Here is a 9,084-nt window from a genome sequence, read left to right on the forward strand (position 1 = left end):
CCCCTCACCTGGTGGTTCTGAATGAAGGACCCCATCTCTGCATTGAGGATGGCACCCCGCAAGGGATATCGGGTCTCTGCCTGTCGAGGGATCAGCCTGCAGTGCCTCGGTCAAGCTCGGAAGGAATTTTCCTCTGTCTGTTTTTTAAGGGGAAGTGAGGATCTTTTATACTAAAGTGGTCACTCCAGGGTTTTTCCTGAATTAATATGTTTTAAATACATTCGCTAATCCCGTGCTAATCCTTTTCTAAACAATATGATCAAGCACTGCTGGCTGTTGGCCATGGATGAAAAAAAGTGGTGACCCTTGTACAGAATAAATCTACTGTGCCTGTGGAAATGTTTATGTATGTCAGGTACAGGGATTAAGATATGGTACCAGGTAAGCTACTAGGTAAAAGGTCACCTGTGTAAAGCTGTTATATCGTTTGGATGGGACAAAATGTATGTAATCGGTATGTACATGATGGGACTAACCTAAAGGACGACTCACTAACGATACCATGTACATGCTGCTCTTCCCAAACACCAACCTTGACAACCCCCCCCCCCCCACCAAAACATCTCCAGCAAAGCCCCAATCCCACCCTGTGGCATCAATGAGGCCCTCGGACACAATAGAGACCATACTTGATAGCCCCTGGGAAAATGTTTCTGAGTACCCATTGTGCAGATGTTAGCATTACTAACATGTTTTTATAAATCAAAGCCAAGCCTATTCATGCACAGGTAAGGATGGGGGAAATTCCAATTACAGCACAGGACAAATATGCTTCCACCACATCAGCAGGGGTCAAACAAATCAATGCTACTAATGAAGTGGCTGTGGCGTGGCCATGAAACTTCACCAACCAGAAGAATGGAAGTTATGCTTAACCCTCAGTTTAAGAATTTATCAGACACACCTAGCACAGGAATACATATAAATGATTGTATTTATACAGAGCCAAAACCCCACTGGACAGCTTAACTAGGTGCTGAGATAAAACAGAAAGTTGCCTAAACAGGTGCTTCTTTAAACTTTCCAAAATGGTAGAAATAGTTGCAGAAGTCTAATATCATCTGGAAGGGAGTTCCATCATGAGCTGGCTTGAAAAGGTTTGGCCTGAAAAGATTCAGCCCCTGTCTTTTTCCTAATGTTCTTGGAGTACTAAGAGGATCAAGTGTCATAATCAGAAATGCATGACTTGCCACTTATTTCAGAGCCTAAAGGAGTGCTTTCGAATAACTGGAGGAGCTCTTTAATGTTATGTTAATGAGATTTGTAGAGTGCAACGGTTACCCTGGGGTGTCCTGGCGCTATGTATTGCCTAGCCGGAAGAAGGAAGAAATCATTGGGTAAATAGCCAGGTCTTCAAACCCTTCCTAAAAAGAAGAAGACTGGCGGCATTCCTCAAATGGAAAAGCAGATCATTCCAGGCCCTGGATGCACATGCCGTAAAGCTCCTGCCACCCCAGCTGGCCTTTTTAACAAAGGGCGTCAGGACATTTTTCGCTCCAGAGGACTGAAGGGACCTGCTGGGAACGTACCACCTGAGTTTGTCCTGCAGGTGTTGTGGACCTATCCCATTGAGGGCCTTGAAAACTGTACATAGGGCCTTGAAGCATACTCTATGCTTCACAGGAAGCCAATGTAACATGGTTAATTCTTTTTTTACCGAAACGAATTTCGGAATACCAGATAGCAGCCTAGCAGCCGCATTTTGAGCCATCTGCAACCTGTTGACCAGGTGTTTACGGGCAGTCAAAAGAATGCCATTACAGTAATCCAATCTTGACATAACAAGCACCGTGACCACCTTCCTGAAATTTCCCTCTGAGATGTAAGGTTTGATTTTCTTTAAAATTCGTAACCACATGAAACAGGCGGAGACCACGGTGCTTATATGATCACAGAAACTCAATCTGCAGTCTACGGTTACGCCCAAGTTCTTAGCTTTCAGCGAAGGGGGGGGGGGCAGCTGCCCAATTCTACTGGCCGACAGTCAGGGGTCCAGACATTGGGATTATTTCCAAAGACAATAATCTCGGTTTTGGACGAATTTAGCTTTAAGCAGTTTGAGGCCATCCATCCAGCTATCTCTTTCATGCAGTCATGATGGCGCACTTCCGTTTCTTTTTCCTTACCATCCTTGAATGATAACACTATTTGAGTGTCATCCGCATATGAAGTTAGCTGAAAGCCATAAGATTTTATAAGGCCTGCCAGCGATATCATATAGATATTGAAAAGGGTGGGGCTCAGGGAAGACCCCTGAGGGACCCCACATGGATGGCAAAAGGAATTAGATTTATAGTTGTCCAGATTAACGATCTGGGATCTGTCAGAGAGAAAGGAATGTAGCAGTTTCCACGCCACCCCTTGTACTCACACCTCCGACAAACAGTCCATCAAAACCATATGGTGGACCATGTCGAAGGCTGCCAACAGATCCAGTAGGATCATTACAGCCTTCCCACCAACGTCCAATGCCTCCCTAACTTCATCTAAGGACTTAATTAGAGCCAGTTCAGTATTATGTTCGGCTCTAAAACCATATTGTGTTGAATCCAGTATTTGATTAGTTCGAAGATAGGTACTAAGCTGGCTATTCATAGCCTTCTCAATGATTTTCGGTGGCATTGGGAGCCGCGAGATAGGCCTATAACTGCTAGGATCTGTGAGGTCCAAAGTGGGCTTTTTCAATAAGGGGAGAATAGAAGCAGTTTTCCAAACCTTCGGAAAACGCCCTGAGACCAAGATGTTATTGATTAAAGGATGTAAGGCAGATACTATCATCTCCGGGATGGGTTTCACAATCGGGACCGAGCAAGGGTCTGTAGGAGAACCTGAGCTGATGGAATACAAAAGTTTGAGAGTTTCTGCGCTTTCTAAGGGGAGAAACTGATCGAAGGTCGGCCCAGTATTGAGTCCTGACTGACTCTTACTATAAGAGGGGGTCCCAATTCCTTTCTGACCTGAGGAAAAAGAGAAATAGATGCCCTCCACCTTTTGTTGAAACCAGGTTGCCAATTTATTACACAAATCTGGGCTGCTAATAATCTTCGGAGTGTTAGGTACCGCTAATTTTTTGACCGTTTTGAATAATTCTTTTGCATTGGACTTTGCTTGGAGGATTTCGCGGGCGTAGAAATTCTTTTTCGATTCCAGCATTAACTCTTTGTAACATTTAAGACTATGTTTGTAAATATCTTTATCCGAGTTTTTGTATTCCTTCCTGCAAGCCCGTTCAAGTTTTTTACATGACATCTTCTGAGTTTTAAGTTTATCAGAATATCAGGGAGCAGAAGGTTTAGCTCGCCTGGGAGTCCACCTTTTTACAGGGACTAGTTTTTTACAGGCTTAGTCTAGCCGGTCTGAATACTCCTGCACGGCTTTATCTATATCCAACGAGAATGGAAGGAAAGAACTCTTAAGTTTATCTTCAAACAGAGCCTCATCTAGGTCCTTCCAGGATCTTTTTTCCAGTGTCTTAGTAGGCACAGGACTAGATTTAAAGGCTTTTGAGTCATGCAACTCAAAAATAACAGCCCTGTGATCCGACCAGGCCAAGGGAACAACCTCATATACAGAGAGATCGGGGTTGTTAGAATAAATCCCATCCAGGGTATGCCCCTTAAGATGCGTGGGACCTTCCACCTGTTGTTTCAAGTCCCCGGTTTCCATTATTTTATCAAGGTTGAGCGAATCCGGGTCCCTGAGGTCCTCCAAAAGGAAATTAAAATCCCCCAGAACCACAAATGTTTCTGAGCACATACCTTCTTCAAGAATGGTGCCTATTGTGTCAAAAAAAACAGCCCTGGGACCTGGCGGATGATAGAGCGGTAGCCCATTAACATTTTTAAAATGTTTCATATTGAAATTAAATGACACCGCCTCACAGAAAGTATTGGATGCAGGATGAAAAATGGGGTTCAAGGAGTCCTGATAAATGACTGCTAGGCCCCCACCCCTCCTCATCGGTCTATTCAGTGTATAACAAAGAAATCCTGGGGGGTGGCTTTTACCAGATTAGGACCGGAGGTTGAATCGGCCCACGATTCTGTGATAGAAGCAATCTTGATATTGTGTTCCTCCAAGAATACCGCGCATTCTGTGGCGTGTTTAATCAGAGACCTAGCGTTTATGAGTACACATTTGATTGTGACTTGCTTGGCCTTATGAATTCCTTCACCTGATTTATTGGCATGCCCCCTAGCCATCTGCTCTCGAATGATAGGCATCTGGACACCACAATTCAGATATTCTCCAGCATAGAGTCTGCAGCCTGACCCACAGACATACCTTGAGCAGCTTAAAGAACTTCCTCCCGGTCTAAGCTTCAGAAGTTCATATTTTGTGTATCTCAGGCAAGCTGAAGTCAGACGAGCAGGGGAACCAGCCCCGGGCCCGGACTGAGCGCAGACGGGCGCAGATGGGCTTGCATTATGCGCGCCTTCGGCACGCCCGCGGCGCGTCCGCACCAGTGTGCGTATTAAATAGACTTCCCCGGACAACTAGTCCGCTAACCCAGGTGACCTTCAAGATGGCCTCCCGCTCCCAAGAACTGTGCAATCCCGCAAGTATTGAGCCAAAATTAGCAGCAGAGTTAAATGTGCCCCCACGATAACGAGCAATTTAGCAGCAAGGTAAGTTAAAAAAATTAAGTTAAAACAAGCGTAACAGGAACAGCGTTAAAATCACCATGGAGTTCTCAAATCAATAATGACTGATCGGGTATTAAACACAGCTCAAACTCCGGCCAAGCAATGCAGGCGCGTCCGCGCCAGTGTGCGTATTAAATAGACTTCCCCGGACAACTAGTCCGCTAACCCAGGTGACCTTCAAGATGGCCGCCCGCTCCCAAGAACTGTGCAATCCCGCAAGTATTGAGCCAAAATTAGCAGCAGAGTTAAATGTGCCCCCACGATAGCGAGCAACTTAGCAGCAAGGTAAGTTAAAAAAATTAAGTTAAAACAAGCGTAACTGGAACAGCTTTAAAATCACCATGGAGTTCTCAAATCAATAATGACCGGTCGGGCATTAAACACAGCTCCGACTCCGGCCAAGCAATGCAGGCACGTCCACGCCAGCGTACGTATTAAATAGACTTCCCCGGACAACTAGTCCGCTAACCCAGGTGACCCTCAAGATGGCCGCCCGCTCCCAAGAACTGTGCAATCCCGCAAGTATTGAGCCAAAATTAGCAGCAGAGTTAAATGTGCCCCCACGATAACGAGCAACTTAGCAGCAAGGTAAGTTAAAAAAAGAAAGTTAAAACAAGCATAACAGGCTTGTAAAGCCTTTTTTCTTGGTGCTCTCACTAGCCAATTTATGGGTCCTCTTAATGGCACTGCGCATCAGTAAGAGGGGCACCAAGTCCTGTTCCCAGGCCGTGCACACCCCTTCAAACCTAGTCGGGAGCATAGCCATTGCTGCTTTATACATCCTAGCCATGAGATGCTCACCGGTTGTGTCTTTTATAAGCAATATCAATGGAGGGAACTCCTGCGGTTCCGGGGGTAACTTAGCACCAGTGATTGAAATACCCTCTGCAGTCTGCACAAATTAAACTGGTCAAGGAATGTAGCTCCCTCAAATCTGCCACCCTCTTCCCTGGAGAAGATGTGTCCATCAGGGAACACATCCCATTACCTGTCAGACCGTAGTACAGTGCAATGGGTGTGCCCAGGGATTGTAAATCAAATACTGCTGGTGGGCTAGCAGCACTGATTGTGCCACCCACCGGAGCAGCTTGTAAAGTGTGTCTCAGGCCTGCCATTGCAGAGCCTGTGTGCAGTCTGGTACTGCCATATTGACTTGGCAAGTGAACCCACTTGCCAGTCCCTTAACCTTCCCTTTTCTACACCCCTAAGGTAGGCCCAAGGGCAGGGTGCATTGTATGTAAAAGGTAGGACATGCCCTGATGTGTGCGGCATGTCCTGATGGTGAATCACAGCCATTTTCATTTTTAACTATTGCAAGGCTGCCTGTCCCCATAGGCCAGAATGGGCAGTTTGATTATACCACCTTATAATCCTTACTGACCCAGGGAACATGGTAGAAATTTGAGTTTAGTATGCCTGAACTCAGAATGATAAAATACATCTTTTAGTGAAGTTGGTTTTAACATTCTGTGTTTGAAAATACCACTTTTAGAAAGTAGGTATTTTCTTGCCTAACTATCCAAGCCTGCCTCTGCTAGGTTGTGTATTCCATGTCTGGTTTCTGAGTGACAGGGGCTGGGGGGCTCCAGGAGACAGGGTGAGTCAGCACAACTGAATAGACCTATCTGCTTGAGGAGTGGTGGGATGAGTAGCACCTGGGCCTGAATAGGGCTGTGCCTGCCTTCCACAATGATGGCTCCACCTCCTGTAGTGCGTCTGATGACCCTGGCCCACACTGTCAAAGGAAATAAGGAGTCCTGTAAATAAAGTGCTCCAGGACTGCACAGTACTGGTTTGGACTAGGTACAGACACTCTCTGCTTTCAGAGACAAAGGATTTTGGTGTATAAAAGGGAGACCCAGACCCCATAACTGTGAACCAGGAGGAACCTTTGCTGAGGAGAAGAACCAGAAAGCTGAAGGAAGAGACAACCCCTGTGCTGAGTGTTTGGGGGTTGGCCTGCAGTGGTTGCTTCATTGCCAAAGAAAGGAGAAGAGGACTGAGTGTGCTTTTCATCAACTTGAAGAAGAATCTCCAAGGGCTTGAACTTTGAGCTTGCCTCCTGCCTGAAGTCACATGGATACAAGACTTCACCAACCAGCTCCCCCCTGAATTCCCTTGCTGGGAATTGAAGTGCCTGCTGTTGGGCTGGGCCTTCTGAGAGACTGTGTGTCGCTGGGAGCTGGAAGCGCGACTCAACGACGAGAAGCGTGTCGCCGCCGCAGCAGTTGTTGTCGCATCGCCAAAGAAGCGAGCCACCACTGCCGCTGTCGCCATCACATCGCATCACCGGAGAAGCGTGCCGCTGCCGCAAAGGTTGCCGTCGCATCACCGGAGAAGTCTGTCGCAGGGCCTGTCACGGCTCCAAAGATCATCGAGTCGCCGCACGGCTGTCGGGCATGCACGCATCGCATCAACGTTGTCGCATCGTAACCAAGACGCCATTTTGTTGCATCGCACCAGAGAACAGTATCGCATCAAGGAGCCATCTTGTTGCATCGTACCGCAGAGCAGTAAGAAACCGACGCATCACCTCCCCAGACAGTAAGGAAGCGAGCATCAACTCCCCTGCACAGACGTATGGAACCGACGCATCCCCTCCCCTGAGTGTAAGGAACCGACGCATCACCTTCCCTGCGACCCTTTTGTTTGAATTGCGTTACGCATCCAAGGTACTTTGAGAGTAATGTGTCGCATTTACAATCTTAAGAGAACTGAGCTATTTCCTAATATTTTAAAGTCTATTTTTCAGTACAGTAGTGTGGATTTTTGTTGTTTGGTCTTGTGTTAAGTCTATATAAAAAAACGTATTTTTATAATACAACCTGTGTGGTGTCCATCTGTAGTGTTGTCACTGTATAACTGTATGCACTCACAAATGCTTTACACACTGTCTCTGAGATAGGTCTGCTGCTCGTGCCAAGCTACCAAGGTGGGTGAGCAGGGGTAATTTTAGGAGTGTAGCCCCTTACCCTGACTAGACACGAGGGTCAGAGAGGTGGTGTCTGACTGAGGTACAAACTTAATTTCCAGGTATATGAAGTCCCTATTGCAGGAGTGCGATGTATCATACAAGTTCACCACTCCTTACCACGCCCAAGGTAATGGGTTGGTTGAAAGGTTCAACCAGACCCTCAAAGGCATGATTATGGGTCTTGAGGAACCTATGAGGTGTAAGTGCGAGGTCCTTTTACCATGCCTTCTCTTTGCTTACCGTGAGGTGCCACAGAAGTCCCTAGGGTTCAGCCCCTTTGAACTTCTCTATGCTTACCCAGTGAGAAGATCTCTGAGTTTGGTCAAGGAAGGCTGGGAGCAATCTCCCAGGAAACCTCCCCAGGATGTATATTGCTACATGCTGGTCTTCAGGAATCAGACTAGGTGATTCAGACAACTCGCTAAGGCGAATCTGGAAGCCAGCCAGGAGGAAATGAAGTGGTGGTACGACCAGAATGCCACTCTGGTTGAGCTTCAGCCTGGTCAGAAAGTGTGGGTCATGGTCCCGTTGGAGCCCTGTGCGCTGCAGGATAAGTGGACCGGACCATTTGAGGTGGTGGAGCGCAGGAGTCCTGTCACCTACTTGGTGGACTTGCGGTCTCCAAGGAACCCTTTGCGGGTCCTACATGTCAACCGCCTGAAGCCCCACTTAGAGAGGTCAGAAGTGGGCATGCTCCTAGCAACAGATGCTGGAATGGAGGAGGAGACTGAGCCTCTTCCTGACCTCCTGTCCGCAACAGAGCAAGATGGGTCAGTGGATCGTGTGAACCTCTCTTCCACCCTGAGCCCTGAGCAACAGAATGACTGTCACCAGTTGTTGGGACAGTTTTCTGATCTGTTCTCCCTGATTCCCAGTGTCACTGATTGGTGTGTCCATGATGTAGGCACTGGGGACAGTCCTCCTGTTAAGCACAAATCTTACAGAGTGACTGACAGGATGAGAGCTTGCATCAAGGAGGAGGTCTCCAAGATGCTTGCGTTGGGGGTGATTGAGTCCTCTAACAGTCCTTGGGCCAGCCCAGTGGTCTTGGTCTCAAAGGCTGCCGCACCGGGTGTCACGCCAGAACCGCGGTTTTGTGTGGACTACCGAGGGCTCAATTCAGTCACCAGGACTGACATGCACCCCATCCCCAGAGCTGCTGAGCTCATTGATCGGTTAGGCGCTGCCAGGTACCTTAGCACGTTTGACTTGACGTCTGGGTACTGGCAGATCGCCTTGACTGATTGGGCAAGAGAGAGGTCAGCATTCTCCACACCAGATGGGCACTACCAATTCAGGGTTATGCCCTTTGGGGTGAAGAATGCCCCTGCCACCTTTCAGAGGTTGGTCAACCAGGTGTTGGCTGGACTGGAAGAGTTCAGTGCCGCCTACCTGGGTGACATTGCAGTGTTTAGCGCCAGTTGGGAAGAACATCTGCGCCACCTCTGGGAAGTGTTGATGGTG

Source organism: Triturus cristatus, chromosome 2_1 (assembly GCF_964204655.1).
Source record: "Triturus cristatus chromosome 2_1, aTriCri1.1, whole genome shotgun sequence".
NCBI classification, from domain to species: domain Eukaryota; kingdom Metazoa; phylum Chordata; class Amphibia; order Caudata; family Salamandridae; genus Triturus; species Triturus cristatus.